Source organism: Arvicola amphibius, chromosome 12, assembly GCF_903992535.2.
Source record: "Arvicola amphibius chromosome 12, mArvAmp1.2, whole genome shotgun sequence".
Classification (NCBI taxonomy): domain Eukaryota; kingdom Metazoa; phylum Chordata; class Mammalia; order Rodentia; family Cricetidae; genus Arvicola; species Arvicola amphibius.
In genome coordinates, this window is record NC_052058.2 from 77,597,730 (window position 1) to 77,616,402 (window position 18,673).

The window sequence follows — 18,673 nt, forward strand, 5'->3', positions numbered from 1 at the left end:
CTATTTTAACTCTTAGATTTCATTAGTTTGTCAGTTCATTTTATGAAATTTCTTTTCTGCATTGCTGGATAGTTCGGTCAGTATAAAGTGAAAAGTAATACAATAATTGTATCTTGTGATTTTTTCCTGCATGACAAGTATTAATAAATAAATAAACAAGCCAATGAATAATTCATTATTTATTAAAATGACTAGATAGTGAATCTATTTTTTAATAGCTGTTACAGGCTTGTAGAAATTGAAAAATCATATGATTTGCAATGGAATGCGTATAAAAATGTGAATGAATATGAGGTGATGGATTTTGCACAGTGTCGCAATGTGAGGGAGCAATGCAGAAGTGGTTAGTTGACATTCTTATGTTCCATATATAGTCAGTCACCAAACTGTGGCTGTAATACATTTTTCTAAGTTATTGAAAATGTAAATTTTCAACAAATCAGTAGTATAACAAAGCCATACTGACACCAATTAGCTTTAAACATTTTTTAAAATACTTTCCATTACATTTTAATATATTTTTGAGGGTGTTTGCATTCGTATGTGTACATATGTGCATATCTGCAGATTGAACTCAAGTCATCAGGACTTAGCAGCAGGGACCTTAACCTACTGATCTGTTTCAACAGACCATAATATTTTTCATTCCCACATCTTGCTATCTTCAGATTACTTTAGGTAAGTCCAAAACATTATACAACTTTATTTGTACACATTTTAATATGTAACCGCAGATGATAGAACACCATGATAAAATTATCAGATGTTATTTTTAACATCAAATACTAGATTATTCATATTTGTATTAATTCTTAAATACGATTTAATGTCCAGTAAGTATTGTCATTTTCTTGGTTGGCTGGTATGTTATTCAGTAGCTTAGGATGGGAATTACATATACCCATAAATTATTGCTGGTGGTCATATGGTTCTTTCTTCATCTGTATCTCCTGTCTGCTCTACACCTCTTTTCTCACCCTATGAAGATATTTTCCTCTTTATCTGCTGGTGTGGTTGGTTCTAAGACAGATGCATATTGACCAAGAATATCAAAAGAAGCAAAATTAATACAATTAATAGTCAAATAGATGGAAGTATCTCACAGGATTTTCGTTATGGGGACTAATTCATAGAATCCTGGAAGCCTAGTAGTGCCATACTATAATACCTAGAAATGCTGAGAGAGGGGCTGAGGATAAAGAGGTGTGGGTTGTGTTTTCAGAAGAAGCCCCTGGACCACCAGAGTTTTCGATGTCCCATGTTAGCAGACTATCTCAAGGAATGATTGCACCTCTCAACTGCTTTTTCATTTTGGTCTTCATTGGGTTGAATGACTGATACTCAGATCTCACTGAATGAAGATAGATATTTTCTTAGTTCAAATACTAACTCTCCCCTCACAGACATAGCCAGAAACAATATATTTGCTATCCATATGGACATCCCTTACTTCATTCCCAGAGCTAGATGACATCCACTACACCTGTTTCACAAAAGAAGACCTTGTGTGTTACCTAGAATACAATCATGTCATATAAAAGTCGTCATATTTTCATGTTTTTAAAACTTTATGAGAGAAGCTGAAATGTTTGTTTAATGAATAGATTTTTAAATGGAAAAATTATGTACAACCCATGAATTTCTGCTTGAAAAAAACAAGGAAAGCTTCAATCCAAAGAAAGTTTTTCACATGATTCCTTAGATGACCTTGTTAATTTTCTAAAGTGTTTGTCTTCTTTTTGTTTGATGTGTTGATGCTTGGACTAAAACCAACTTTTAATTAATACCAAAACATACAAATCAGTATGGTAATGGGAGCTCTCCTAATGCTTAAATGTTCCTTTGCGGATCAGAGCAAATTCAAAGCTGTTACATTAATTTTTATAATTATTTAGTTTCCATCAGGCATTTAGAATAGAAACTAAGTGAATATTTCAAAACACAGTCATGTCAGACTTTGTGGAATCTTTCTCGGTAATCCTGATTGGTGACACTTCTGGGCCCAGAGCGTCATTCTGTGACCTCTTAGCTTATTGAACCAGCATGGTCTCTGATTTTACCCTTGCAGTCATCTGAGAATACTCACAGATTCATAATAGGAAATTGGAGGCAATTCATGAATTCTCATTTTCCTGCGTAAAAGAGTCTCCAATATATTTTAGATAAGTGTAAAGAATACAGACTACACATAAGTACACTTAGTTTTTCCATTTAATTAAAGCAATGTCCAGACAATTGATGCTCATTGGAAATTCCTTTAAAAGCAAAGTCATACCCTTCATTAGAGATTTCCATTCTCCCTTTGCCCCTCTGCTGACCTGATTTTCCTCTGGGCATTCAAATTTCTGCAGCTGTGAAAACACTGGCATCTTCAACAGAGCCACTGCAGATTTGTAGGTGAAATTACATTTGATTTCTTCTCCTTAGAAGCTCCTAAGAGGGAAAGGTGAGTGAACAAGCAGGCTAGGGGCTTGATGAACTATATTTATAAGTGTAAAATTATTCCAAAAGAAAAGGATATTTTAAAAAACCGAGTTTATTAATTGCCTTCAATTGGTTAAGATGTTTAGATGGGTGAATTAAGCTTAGGGATTTAAAATTGACTGTAACTATTCTGAATTTTATATTCTTTTTTTTTTTTAGAAATCATATTTGTATTTATTTATTCATTGAAAATTTCATACTCCTAACCATATGTTTTTACCAAGTCCATCCACCATCACCCTCTCTGATGCTCTGACCCTGCCTCCTTCACAATTTCATGACCTTTTCTTTATTCTTATTAATAATACTCATAATGCAGATGTGTATAGGGCTATCCAAAGAAGCATGAGCAACTTACCAGGGCCGACATCCTCAAAGGAGAGTGACTCTATCTCCATTAGTAGCCATCAGCAACCAGTAGGTCCTCTGCCATGAACGGAGCCCTAGGGGTTCCACCCTGTGTCATGCAGATCTTTGATGGGACTGATATTGTAAGAGTCTTATGCAGGTAACCATGGCTGCCATGAGTTGATAATCCAATAACCAGGTCATTTCCGGTAGTCAACCTTCCACACCTGTTTCATTTACTGCCCCTTCTTCCATGATTTTGCCTGATCCTCGGATGAGGGTAGAATTATTTTTTTTTCTCTCATGTTTTTTTTTTTTAATATTTAAAAATTTCCATCTCCTTCCCTCCTCCTACCCCCTCCCTCCGCTCTTCCTCCCCCTTCCCTCCCCTCTTTCTCCCCCTTCCCTCCCCTTCCCTCCACCCATACCTCCCCTCCCTCCCTCTCAAGGCCAAGGAGCCATCAGGGTTCCCCACTCTATGCTAAGTCCAAGGTCCTCCCAACTCCCCCCAGGTCCAGGAAGGTGATCGACCAAGCTGAGAAGGCTCCCACAGAGCCCGTCCATGCAGACGAATCAGAGCCCAGCGCCAATGTCCTTTGCTTCTCAGTCAGCCCCCGCTGTTGGCCACATTCAGAGAGATGGATTTGGTCACATGATCCATCAGTCCCATTCCAACTGGAGTTGGTGATCTCCCTTTAGTAGTGAATTTTATATTCTTTTTGGAAATTAAGTTAATCAGTCCTTTTCAAAATAGTTGATTCTGAATTGTCCTACTCATAGGTCTCAAACAACTCAGTTACATCTTTTATAACACACAGATACACCTTACTGAATATCAGAATTTGTAGACACCATCAATGCATCAGTGATTTTCCTCAGTTTTCCAGACAAGAGCCCAGCTCCATGGTTTGATAAGTCCAGCCATTCTAGACTCCCCTCTTGTGCACTAACTCTGCCTCCCTGTGCACCTAACTTTGGTCAAACAGATGCAGTCATTTTGTTCTCTCATCCATAAAGTGCTTGCTGTAGGGAATGCATTCTCTTCACCTTGGTTTGGCTACATTGTAATCATCTTTTAAATATAAAAAAATTGAAATGTGGGAAAGAAGGGTATCCAGAGAGGCTGAATAATTGGTACAAAGTTACAGATAAGTAGAATAAATCAATAAATTCTGGTGTTCTGTGACACAGGATTCTGATTATTCAATGTTTATTTCAAGATTGCTAAAGTATTGTTAATACTCTTATGAAAAAGAAACAGTAGGTATTTGAAATGATTTTGCAGTTACTCTGATTAGATTGCTATAAAATAAATACATGTATCAAAGCATTGTCTTCTACCCTATAAACATATTTTGTATGTACATCAAAATATTGTAGAACACAGAAAAAAGAGTTTTTTCCTCTTCATTCTTATCCATTTTTCTTGTCCAGTATCCAGGAACATTAAATTATTGTCTTCACATTGTCTTTGAAGCTTTGTAATTGATACTCATTACTTATATTTATAATATGGCAAATTCTATGGAGATAGGTATAAGTTGCCATGGCTTATCTAGTGTCTAACATTAGAATCCTGCACATAAGAAACAATGAATTGTGGTTGGGGAGACAGTTTAGTACATGGGTGCCAAACCAGCGTGAGGACCTGAGTTCAAGCTCAGTAGCCACATAAAATTCAAGCATGGTAGTATATGTATATGACACCATGGTAGCATGTGTACATTTTATATATATATATATATATATATATATATATATATATATATATATATATATATATGTGAAGAACTATAGAAAAGGCCACCTGATATTGACCTCTAGCCCACACATACTTTGAAAAGAACTATTGACTTTCAATGGTACAGTCCAGCACCAAGGTTTTCATCCTTCCTATATATTGTGACACTTTAATACAATTCCTCATGTTATGGTTACCCACAACCATAAACTTATTTTTGTTGCCACTTCATAACTATTATTTTGCTACTATTAACAATCATAATGTAATATCTATATTTTCCAATGGTCTTAGGTAACCCCTATGAAAGGGTTGTTTGACCCCAAAAGGGCTTGAAAAACACAGGTTGAGAAACACTGGTCAAGCATAGTCTCTCTTTCACTTGTTACTTCTCGATCATTTGTGTTGGGCTGTGTATCTTATGATTTTTTTGGGGGGGGTCAGGTGTTTTTATTTTCTTTTCAACAAAGTTGGTCAAAGTCTCTTAGTTCTAACTGCGTTAAATTATGTGTTCACAGAGATAATTAAATGTATATTCTTAGTTTTAAAATATTTGTTTGAACTTCTTGAATTCTTGGTAATTTCAATTAAATTGATAACATTTAAAGTTTTTTTTTCCAGAAATAACTTCTGTTTTCTGGTAACAAACTATTGCCATAGGTTTATCAGATAACTTGAGCTAACTCTACTTTATTGTTAAAAAGTAAAGTGAATAAGACTTTTAAATATACAAGAACATACAGTTTCATTTGCTACTGTCTTTGAGTCATTATAGAAGAATAATTATATAAATTACATCAAGTTATTATAATATCTTTAATAAAATTTTGAATAGTACTAGTTCTGGAGATCACAATAACAATTATTTTATTGTTTTTATTTTTAAGATTTTAATATAACATTTCTGTCTTTGTTTCCTTTCTCCAAACTCTCCCATATGCCTGTCTCTACTCTTCTTCAAGTAATGGCCTCTTAATCTACAGCCTTTAAGAGAAGACATGCAAATCTTGAAGATTGTACTCCTTGCTTATAGTTGAAAAAACTGGTACATAAGAAAGCAATAAATTCTTTTGATCTCCAAGTTTTGAACATTTTTGGTAATAAATACAATCCTTTCTGATATCACATGGTAGATTTAGTTGTGACTTTCCTTGGGGGGACTGTGTAGCCTTGTTGATACGGGATTTTGACCTGTCTTCTTAGGCAGTTTCTTGTTAAATATTCTTAGCAGAATAATTTGGATTGACAAACTAAACTGATAAACATTTTGGGCAGGCAGTGTAGCACAAGGAGTGTGGGGAGAACGTGCATGGTTTAAATTTGTTTAATTCAACCTTGAAGAAATATTAAGTGTTAATTCCCAACTTCAAATAAAGTATACCGAGTGTATATGCAGTGATCCTGAGAGCTTCCTAATGAACGGAAAAACACTTTGAGGTGGGAAGAAATAAATTTCATCAACCCCCTGAGCAGTGGTGATTTGCCTCAGCTTGTCATACGTGCTTGATTCTGATTGAAGGAAGGCAAATGAACTTTCTTAGCCTTTCTTGAGAGTTTGTGTTGCCTTTAACAGTCCTTAGATTTCCCATCATAGGAAACATGTGTGCTGAATATTAACATACAGACTAGTGAAGTTAAGAAAACAAGCTGAGGACTGTGTTTTATTGGTCATTGATGTGCTCTAAATTAACTGTTTCTAAGTGACCCAAAGACCAGGGTAGCAGGATTGACCAAGAGATGCCTGACTAAAGAGACGTTAAGTAATTGTCATTAAATGGAATGCTCCTCACATGATTCCACTCTTTGCCAAAATCTCTGGCAATTAGGTTAACAAAATTCATGCTGATGCCTGTTGTTCAAAAAGTCATCAAGCTGTCAAGAAAAATCAAAGACAGTGCAGAGCCTTCTGGATCCAGGCTACTACACTATAGACTCCAGATAGAGCCAGGTAGAACAGTGATACATCTGAGAAGTGATCTATATATATTTTAGTGTATACAATATATACACAATGTGTGAGGGCACAGGTATGATGCATGCAGATACGAGCACACATATGTCACGACACAAATGTAGAGGTCAGAGGACAACTTCTAGTGTTGGTCCTTACCTTCCACCTTATTTAAGACATAGTCTGTGGTTTGCTGTGGCATATCCAGGCTAGCTTCCATAGAAGTCCTGGTGCCGCAGGTGTGTTCTTCTGTGCCTTTATGTGTGCAGTGTGGGTTCTGGGGGATTCAAACTCTGATCTTCATGCCTTCCTGGCAAAGGATTTACACTTCCTAGCCCGTGGCTGTATAATTTTAATGAAAATTCTATTTGGCCACACTAACAATGAGTTGGGATGTTTTTCTTTTCTTTTTTATTTCTTTTTTCTCATTTTTTTTATTAAAAATTTCCATCTCCTCCCCTCCTTCTACCTCTTCCCTCCCTTCCCCTCCATCCATACCCCCACACCCTCCCTCTCCAGGACAAGAGCCATCAGGGTTCCCTTCACTATGTTAAGTCCAAGGTCCTCCCAACTCCCCCCAGGTCCAGGAAGGTGATCAACCAAGCTGACAAGGTCCACACAGAGCCCATCCACGCCGTAGAATCCAAGCCCATCACCACTGTCCTTGGCTTCTCAGTCAGCCTCCACCATCAGCCACATTCAGAGAGTCCGGTTTGGTCTCATATTCCATCAGTCCCATTCCACCTGGAGTTGGTGATCTCCCATTAGTTCTGTCCCACCGTCTCCATGGGTGAACATACCCCTCAGGGTCCTGACTTTCTTTCTCATGTTCTCCCTCCTTCTGTTCCTCATGAGGACCTTGGGAGCTCAGTCCGGTGCTCCAAAGTGGGGCTCTGTCATTTTCTCCATCCATTGCCAGGTGAAGGTTCTATGGTGATATGCAAGAAATTCATCAGTATGGCTACAGGATCTGGCCTTTTCCGGCTCCCTCTCCTCAGCTGCCCAAGGAACTAGCTGGGGGCATCTCCCTGGGTACCTAGGAACCCCTCTAGAGTCAAGTCTCTTGACAACCCTCAGATGATTCCCTTAATTAAGATATATGCTTCCCTGCTCCCATCTGGGATGTTTTTCTATCTAGTAAAGTTTTTTTCTTTTATTTTGTTTTTTTTCTGTGGAGCAAATTCAGCACAGCCTCCTTGTGACATGCATAGAAATCTTTTTTTGGCATGATCATTGTCACTTTCCTAATGGTGTTTCTAGAGCTTAAGTCACTAGCTGAACAGACGCAAAATGGAGCCTTACTTTTTGCTTTTAAATTCAGTATCAGTTGACCATTTTGCACCATACAAGTCACCTTGACAGAGTATCTTGTGATCGGGCAAAATATGTCACTGGTTACTGTAACCTGTTAAACAACATAACTTTTTTCCTTTTCATTTAATGTATTGATATACCATGTATTTCAAACTTTGCATCATAAAATATGATATTCTTTTGTTCCACCTTGTATATTTTAATATAGTGACATGAGCATCCATCAATGCCACATTCATTTCACACTGCAATTTGTGTGTGTGTGTGTGTGCACATGTGTGTGTGTGTGTGTGTGTGTGTGTGTGTGTGTGTGTGTGTGAAAAGAACAGCAGGTATCCTCTCACATTTTTCACCTGTCTCCATTAAGATAGGGCTGCTTTCTGAGCATGAAGCTAGGCTGGCAGCCAGCCATCGCTAGCCAGGTTCCTGTCCCCTATGTCCATAATCCTAGCTGATAGGCACATTACTCATGAACTAGATTCCACATGTATGTGGCTCAGCACAAGAGAACTGGATTTAGAAGTAGACTTCTACAACTATTTGCATATTGATGATAATATTTCAGTTTGGGAGAGGGGAAATTGCTCACTCAGTTACTAGTCCTAGGATCACATTGCCTTGTGTGGAAAAAAATGGAAAGAGGGGATCTGTGTCTTCGCAAGTGAGGCTTTGACTTTTCACTTTTAGAGTTGAATCCCAAAACACATTCATATTTCTGTTACAGGTTTAAACATGTGTTAATACCAATTTACTCTGCTATTGTAGGAAAATACAATACTCCAGTGTTCTTTGTTGGCTGTGCAATTTTAAATATGTACCTCTAGGTTAATGTTCACAAGATATCGGGCTTTAAAATGCAGAAGTCTCAGGGAGGCACTTGTAGTCTCGTAATTTCCATATCCTGCTCCTTATTTACAGACAGCTCTTGATTCTGCTTTAAATATCTTACTTTATAAACTCAGCTTTGTCTGATGCAATGCGTGTGAACTTCACTACATGGAAAAGATGAGTTCTGTTCACCTTTCATTTGTGGGCTCCTTATCTGAGTTTAGTTTCTTACAGCCATGACTCAATTTTCAACATAGCACAGCTTCCGTCTCATTAAAATCTGGATGCTAGTGGCAGCACCTCAGGAACACTGTCTTCACCAAACAGTATTCCAAAATGAACTTCCATTATTGAGACTGTTATTTGTTCACAAACTATATGGATCCTAAATGAAAGAAAGTGTTTTCTAGGAGAGATATTCATCTGCCCTTTTGGGGTGATACAAAGCATTCTACCCACAAATGAAATTTTTATATAGTGTGATAGTTACATTTATATAATATATATGCATACATATGTGTATGCACACATTTGTGTACACATATGTGTGTACATACTCTAAAATAACTTTTATAATTATTCCTTTTAAGTTTTTAAGTTGGCTGAGATTCAAGGTATTCTTGTAACATCTAGTAGAATTTCTACTATTGTCTAATTTTCTTTAACCTGTAAGTTTACTTTATCTAACTACCTAGCCCTTGTACTTCCCATTTTCTGGTCATTCTGTTTTCTTCTATGCTATCACCTCCATAGACCTTTCCAGTTACACGAAACAGAAAGAACTAAGTGTGCTGCAGTGAAACTGTAATCTGGTTTTGTAAGACCTCAGCATGTCAAGGAGACATGGAGAGACCTGACACAAGACAGATGTTTTGTTTATAACAAAACATCTCACAATGTTTGTAACTGGATTGGAATAGGGAAAGGCCAGTGCTATAAGAAGATGCAGGCTTCACGTGGATTTATTACCAGAAGGAAAGCACATCTTCCTTGAAAACTCTTTATAAATAAACTTCTTAATGTATTCAAATGTTTGTTTAAGAAACCTAAAGCAGTTGGTCTCACAGAGTCTGAGAGAACGGTCTCCATCGGAAGCTGCAGCATCTGGGAGACATGAGGTTGCTCACAGCGGTGGAGGTTTATTCTGACCCTCTCACAGCAATGATCATCTCTGGCGAGAGGCAGTGTGCTGCTGCTCTTTGCGTTTTAACAGCAGTGACTGGCAGTGTGGTTTGTAATCTTATCAATAATGAAACTGTATGAATTTTAGTCTTATAAAACCACAGTCTACAGTATATGTCACTCCATATTTTCTTACTTCACAGTATCATGTTGGGGAAAAATGACTTACACAAGATTTTTTATATAGATGAGTACTTCATTAGAGGTAATATATAAGTTGGTTAAGTAGTGGAAGAAGGCTTAGACCAATGTAGTCATGAATTAAGAGTAGATTTTTTTTCTGGGAGATACATTAGAACACTTACATCCACCTGTAGAATTGATACTAGCATATCCTGATGTTCTATTGGAAGAGTGAGAGAAATCCATACCTTGGTAATCCAGAAGCAAACAAAACAGTCTATAGAATTTGTTTTCTCTTTATGTACTTTCTTTTCTTTGTTTTATTTTCAAGACAGGGTCTCTCTGTGTAAAAGTTCTGACTGTCCTGGAACTCACTTTGCAGACCAGGCTGGCCTGGAAGTCTCAGAGATCTATCTGCCTCTGCCTCCTTACTGCTGGGACTAAAGGTTTGCACCACTATGCCAGGCTCCTTGATAGACTTTCACCAGAAACTTCAAAGTAGTTTGACATGAGATAAATTATTACATGACCTGGAGAAGAAATCAAGAAATGCATTTTCTAATGATACCATATAACCAGGTTTCCTCCTTGTGCTATGAATGCTAAGTGGGGAAGTATTCCTAAGGCAGGTTTCCAGAACCCAGAACTTTATTAGATTTCTGTCTTTTTGACAGGTGATGGTGGAGTCAACTTGAAAACTGGAAAGGTTTATTTTAATGGTTTTAGATGTTTCGCTCTTGGTTGTTTTGTCTCATTTATGCTTGCATTGGTGCAATGCACTATGGCTGAAGCATCTATTAGAGGAAGTGTAGTGTGTTCAATATGTCTGAAAACAAAAAAGGAAGAGGAAGGGACCTGGGCCTCTTTTTATCTCCTCTAGGACCACTTTACTCTGTTCTAAATTTCTTGAATTAGACTCCAAGTATAGATTTTTTATTAACCAGTGTCACAGGCCTTTACAACTTTAAAAGTCTTCAACACAGATGTTTGGAGAGACTCCAGACTTTAACTGTAGTAAAGATGAATACCTCTTAGAGGTTTTGAGAAGAAAACATATCATCTAAATTGCATTGGTCAACCCGAGAATTCTATGACTACTAATTGAACATGGTGAATTGCACAGTGTTTTGAAAGTTGTCTATCTAGAACAGGGATTGTTGTTGCCAGCTGGGCAGAAGGTGGATAGAGAAGAGCCTGGAGCTTATCACCTTTGGCTATGATCTTGATATCAGCAAAAATAAATGCCTGTGATTTCTAGTAGGGAAAGGACATAATTCGACCTCCCTTAGGAGGACACTAGATGTAGGAAGGGATATATACTAAGAAGAAAATGTCATCCTTCCCATAGCGTGCCTTCTACTGTTTCTTTAAGAATACCCCTCCAGACTTTCTTCATCCATTCTTCCACTGAAGGGCATCTAGGTTGTTTCCAGGTTCTGGCTATTACAAATAATGCTGCTATAAACATAGTTGAACAAATGCTTTTGTAATATGATTGGACATCTCTTGGGTAAATTCCCAACAGTGGGATTGCAGGGTCCTGGGGTAGGTTGATCCCAAATTTCCTGAGAAACCTCCACACTGCTTTCCAAAGCGGTTGCACAAGTTTGCATCCCCACCAGCAATGGATGAGTGTACCCCTTACTCCACATCCTCTCCAGCAAAGGCTATCATTGGTGTTTTTGATTTTAGCCATTCTGACAGGTGTAAGATGGTATCTCAACGTTGTTTTGATTTGCATTTCCCTAATTGCTAAGGAGGTTGAGCATGCCCTTAAGTGTCTTTTGGCCATTCGAACTTCTTCTGTTGAGAATTCTCTGTTCAGTTCAGTGCCCCCTGAGCCCCACATAGGAGCACCGGACTGAGATCCCAAGGTCCCGATGAGGAGCAAAAGGAGGGAGATCATGAGCAAGGAAGTCAGGACCGTGAGGAGTGCGTGTACCCATTGAGATGGTGGGACAGATCTAACGGGAGACCACCAAGTCCAGTTGGAATGGGACTGATGGAACAGGGGACCAAACCGGACTCTCTGAATGTGGCTGACAGTGGAGGAGGACTGAGAAACCAAGGACAATGGCAATGAACATGAACTCTACAGCATGGACGGGCTCACTATGAGCCTTGTCAGTTTGGTTGCTCACCTTCCTGGACTTACTGGAGGACCTTGGACTTAACATAGTGAAGGAAATCCTGATGGCTCTTTGTCTTGGAGAGGGGTGGAGTGGGGGTATGGGTGGAAGGGAGGGGAGGGAAGGGGGAGGAGATGGAAATCTTTAATAAAAAAATGAGAAAAAAAAAAGAATACCCCTCCGGATCACTCACAATTAAGCCAGTGCTATGTAAAAGGGACGGGGAAGTAAATAAAATCTCATATGTATGACCATATCATGTATTGTTATGCTGGAAGTGAAAACTGAGAGAAAATACATGGAAAATAAAGTGATAACTTAAAATGGAGGGAAAACCTAAGTAAAATAGAAAGGTAATAGCTCTGACAATAGATGGTCTAAAAGCAATAGTGGTTCGGGGATAGTGGATTGTGGATGGAATACTGATGTTTGTGAAGAATTGATACTTCAGTTCTGAAGTTTGGGTACTTCAGTGAAATAGTGTGACTCTCCTCATGAGTGACATATCAGTCAATACTGCACAAATAATTTGATATTTCTGTTAATTCTGAATAAAGATTTTTCATCTGTTTCCTGAACCAGTGCATTGCTTTGATCATCTCGGCTTCTGTTTTTATTTAGCTTCTTTAATTACCCAACATGAGAATATTCTACCCCCTTCCTTTTTAGAAAACTGCAGAAGTCTCTTTGACTGCAACTCGGTAGTTTCATGTTCTCACTTTGCAATGAGATGTAATATGCAGATATTTCAGAGTTTCCCTAGGGAGACGTTTGTGAGATGAAGATCTCGTGAGCTCATTAAGATTTACTCAGTGGGATGAAATTGAATCATTGTGAAATATGAGACAATTCACAGGATCATTTTATCTTACCATAAGGCTTCTCCCCAGAACATCGCACCAGACTGGTGTGATCTGAGTGATGGCTGAGAAGGCAAATGGAATAAATTCTCTTTTGTATAGTTATGGAGCATGAGACACAGCTATCTGGGGAAAACAGGTTCCTGAACATGATAATTTCACATAGAGAAAGATGCCAACCTCTTAGAGAATACTTTTAAAGTCTTAATCATTTGGGTACCTTAGTAGTCCTGGTAACTGATCTGTAGTTAGAATACAGCAACCTTCATGCCTATGACTTTTTCTTTCCTAATCCTTCCATTCAGAGACTACATGGATAAGTGGAATTTGCAGACGGTTAGAGCACAATGATGAGCAGTGTTTTCAGCTCCTCAGAGTTGCCAGAATAATTAACAAGCTCTTCCGTGTTACCAAAGAAGTTCAAAAGTGTATTTTAAGTCATTATGTAAAATATACTGTATTGTGTTGATGCTTAATTTGAAAATTACTATGATAAGGCAGTGTTATTCACTTCCCAACTATATTGTACATGATAATTTATATACTTAATTGACATATTCAATGTGTACATTACTGTGAATCTTTTCATCAAATAATTTTAGTTGTGCTTAATGATAAGAAAAAAATGTAGGGAATTTGACTTTAGGATAAGAGACTGGTGCCTTTTAAGGTCAGGATTTATCTTGAAAGTATAGATAAAATTCTACAAAAGTTTTTTTTTTTTTTTGTAACTATAGCAGTGTTTCTGGGAGTTGAAACCAGGGTATAATGCATGCTAGGCAAGCAACTCTGTCATTACGTTTTATACTCAGGCTTATCATTTTTTTTCTTTTGATCCTGTGAAAGGCTCTCCTAAGTTGTCTAGGGTAGGTGAGTTCACCTTGAAGTTCAGGTAAGTCATAACTTACAATTCTCTTGTCTCCGCCTCCTGAGTACCCAGGACTGTAAGCCTGTGCTACCAGCTCCACCTAAGGTAACAGAGTAACTGGAAGGAGTACAGTGTCGAACAAGTCCCGAAAAAAGTCTAGGAGATTGCTAATATGCTCCTTACTGACTCATGCTAAAATCTGTCTAGTCCTGATTACATGTGGTTTTTGGTAATATCAGAGGGTTCTTTTAAAAAATGTTTTACAAAATACATGAAAAACTGGCATAGCTGTGAAAATTAAGAAATCAACATGAAAAGTGTAGAAATTCTGCTGCAAAATTAAGTACTTGTGTACAAACACACCAAGATCAAATTTAGAGAAGTTTTACCACTCTCCCAAGTTGTTTTAGGTAATATATTTTAGAGACAGACAACCCAGGAATCTCAATTCCTCAACCCCAAATCTATTTCCTTACTCCTGGAGTGAGCTAGATTTTCCTTCACTGCATTTTGTCTTCCTGCCAACACCCAGAATGACCGCAGAGTTCTGTGAGGGATACTGATTGTCCTTAAAGCACACAGGGAAATGTCAGAGCGTGAACTTTCACACTTGAAGGTCAGCTTCAAAGAACCACACATGTCTTTGCTGTGTGTGCTCTGCTTCATGTATGAGTTCAACAGCAAGTGGTCAAATAGTTCTCCCTCAGTGAAAACATTAGTAATAGGAATCAATGCGTTAGACATAGGCATAAAGTATTTTCAATAATAACACATATCTAATATTGATTTGCTTCTGATTATTTCTCATTAGAGAATAGATAAAAATTCTAGGACCAAGTATGGCTAAAAATGATTCACTTAAGATTAATGTGTAGATTTACTCCACAAATCCCATGCATTTATTGCCTAATAAGCACTTGATGGATTTGTAATATTTTTTTTATCAGTTCTAGTACTCTGTATGTAGCTACTCCAAGTTTATCCTCATCAATTATTTAGTAACTATTTATATGCACTTAGGAATATGATAACATTCTTGTCCACAGAGATTGAGTCAAGTTATTAGTTATTAATAATAATGCTGGATATTATGTTGGTGAAATTGGACACATGTGAGCTAATCTGGGATACTATGTTTTAACTGTTAAATGTGACCAATGTACACTTTATTTTTAAATAAATTATTGTTGCCAGGCATATGCCACTATTCCTGGTGACACTGACAAATGAAGAGAGAGGTTTAGGGATAAGGCAATGTGTCCAGGTCATAGCTATGTGCCGTTCAAATAGTATCATAATGCTGTAATCTGAACTTTATGTCCTATTGCATATATTGTCCACCTATATTTTTTTCTAAAAATGTTTTCTCTTTTGTCATTGTGTCTCCTCTGTTTTTGGCATTTAGATTTTTAACAATGATGAGAATTAAGCATATCATTTTATGTCAATCTCATTGGACAACACATATCCGTGGTTATTGTCATTACTATTATTTTCAGATGTGGCTTTTCGGTGTTATAAATTCTAACCACAAGCTAAATATGTAGCTCATGTTGACCTCAAACTTCCCATCATCATTGTTATGGAATTAGAGATGTGCTGTCACTACTCCCCAGTCCAGAGTTTCATTTTCCCCCAGTTTCATGAGGATTTGTCATGCACAATACACCAAGCTTGTATACAGCTTGAGATTACAGAATGGTCCATTCTGTACTCTCAAGCAGCCTACAGACTCCAGGGAACTCTATGTACCAAGCAATATAACTAAATACAGGAATGTCCCAGAACTTTGAGAGATACCTAGCTTTCCTTTCAGATCATCAACACTTTTTTTTTGTCATTTGCTTTTTATCAGGTTTTTATTCTTGAAGCAGGACTAGTCCATGTCTTTACCTTTTTGATACAAAATTATGCTTCATATTGATACTAGAGACTATACAGAAGATTTCATTGGATGGGAGAAGAGGAAATGCTTGTCACCTGTCAATACAACAAGGAATCTATGAAATCTTCATTGGACGCTCTGTATTTCTAAAAACATACGCCCTGCTTTTTTCTGCTAGAGAATCTCCTTCTCTCTTAGCCTTCCACCCTTTCCTGTGTGACTCGACCTTTTCTGAATATTCACAGCCCACTCTCAACTTATTCTCAAGGCTTCTATTGATCTACATCCCCCTTGAAGTCAGAGCAATTTGGCTGTTTTACTCTCCAGTCATTTATTTCTAGTATTTTTGCCCTGCTGATCTAACAGAGCACCCTCTTGCTACTGACATTCACTCCTTTCTTGAGCACAGTGGGATTAACAGAAATAAATGCAATGTCCCCACAAGATGCATACATACATACATACTTACATAGCTTGATATCAGAGCATCTCACATATTTTATATATGTCGTTTGGATTTTAAAATTGCAATTTCTATTATCAGTAAACTTAATTTTTGCCTTTATATATATTATTTTTGGTATTTGAAATCAGTAGTGAATATCTAGAAGCAATTAAGAAAATTTAATATAGGAATTGTGTCCTCAGCTTCCTACAAATATACCTGATACATATTTTTAAAAAGGTAATTATCTAAGACATACCTTTTTTTAGGTGCAATAGATTTCCAATTGTGTCAAATCACAAATAGGAATATATTTAAGGAAAATTGGATTCCTTCTCATCTTTCTTGTCTCGGGCACAGGCTAAGAGGGCTTGTCTTTTGGATAACAGAATCTAGTCACCTTGCTAGGTGTTAAAATTGGCCCCTTTTTCCTTCCCCTTCTCCGATCTTCTAGGGATACCAATTTTATGACAATAGAAAGGTCATAGGAAGATGCTTTCCATATTTATCTAATACATCTAGAATTCTAAGCTGTAGATGCGATAGACAAGCTCACAAAAGTAAAGAAAACATCAGACAAGAGAATATGAGGTGCTTAGAGAAAGATAAAAGACTGGGCTGTGAGGGTAGAAATGAAAACTGAAGCCTCTGTGCCCCACTCATCCATATCAGACGTGAAGATAGTTTATAGTGTCCATCATTATACCTTGTTTGATTTAAGCCAGAGCTGATTCACTTACTTTTACTAAAAAGCAACAACGTTTAATTTAAAAAAACTTTAAGTTACTGTTTTTGTAAAGTATTAGATGTTTCTTGTAATTTCTCTTAAATCGTGGAGTTATGCCAATCTAATACTGATACCCAACTCAGATCTCATGAGGGGGTGAAAAAATATGAAAGAGGAGGAAGATGTCTTGAAGTAAGAAATAGAAAGAGCAAAGCAACATCCATGATTAAAAATAAGAACTGGCTAATGGTGAATAAAAGAATCAATTGGAGGGGACATGGGATGGACAGTGGGTGTAGAAAAGATTAGGACAAAGAACAAAGATACATACACACACACACACACACACACACACACACACACACACACACACATAGAAAGATGTCTTGGTGAAACTCTTGACTTGTAAGATGCAGTAAAATGTCAATCATTAAGAGAGTATTGTGGATTTTCTAAGTGATAGAATTTAAAACTATACCATAGCTTTCAAAACATAGATATCTTCTCATTTCTTTTCTACTTCATGAAGTTAAAAATAATTGTTGAGGACATCTCCATGGATACCTGGGAACCCCTCTAGAGTCAAGCCTCTTGGCAACCCTAAAATGGCTCCCATAATTAAGATATCTTCTTCCCTGCACCCCTATCCACCTTTCCTCCATCCCAACCATACCATTCCCCCAGGGTCTCCCCATCCTCCCCTCTTCACTTTTCTCTCCACATTTCCCCATCACCCCTTAGTGCCACCCCACCCCCACCCCCAAGATCCCAATTTTTGCCTGGCAATCTAGTCTACTTCCAATATCCAGGAGGATAACTATACATTTTTCTTTGGGTTTACCTTCTTATTTAGCTTCTCTAGGATCAGGAATTATAGGCTCACTGACCTTTATTTATATCTAGAATCCACTTGTGAGTGAGTACATACCAAATTTATCTTATTGGGTCTGGGTTACCTCACTCAGAATAGTGTTTTCTATTTCCACCCATTTGCATGCAAAATTCAAGATGTCATTGTTTTTTACAGCTGAGTAGTACTTTAATGATTATATATTCCACACTTTCTTTATCCATTCTTCCATTGAAGGGCATCTAGGTTGTTTCCAGGTTCTGGCTATTATAAATAATGCTGCTATGAACATAGTTGAACAAATGCTTTTGTAGTATGATTGGGCATCTCTTGGGTAAATTCCCAAGAGTGGTATTGCTGGATCCTGGGGTAGGTTGATCCCGAATTTCCTGAGAAACCACCACACTGCTTTCCAAAGTGGTTGCACAAGTTTGCATTCCCACCAGCAATGGATGAGTGTACCCCTTACTCCACATCCTCTCCAGCAAAGGCTATCATTAGTGTTTTTTTATTTTAGCCATTCTGTCAGGTGTAAGATGGTATCTCAAAGTTGTTTTGATTTACATTTTCTTGATTGCTAAGGAGGTTGAGCATGCCCTTAAGTGTCTTTTGGCCATTCGAACTTCTTCTGTTGAGAATTCTCTGTTCAGTTCAGTGCCCCCATTTTTTAATTGGGTTAATTAGCATTTTAAAGTCTAGTTTCTTAAGTTCTTTATATATCTTGGAGATCAGACCTTTCTCAGCTATTTCCTTGGGCAGCTGAGGAGAGGGAGCCTGAAATGGCCCTTCCCTATAGCCATACTGATGAATATCTTGCATATCACCATAGAAGCTTCATCTCGCGACCCACATTGGAGCTGTAGGACTGAGCTCCCAAGGCCCAAATGAGGAGCTGAACGAGGGAGAACATGAGCAAGGAAGTCAGGACCACGAGGGGT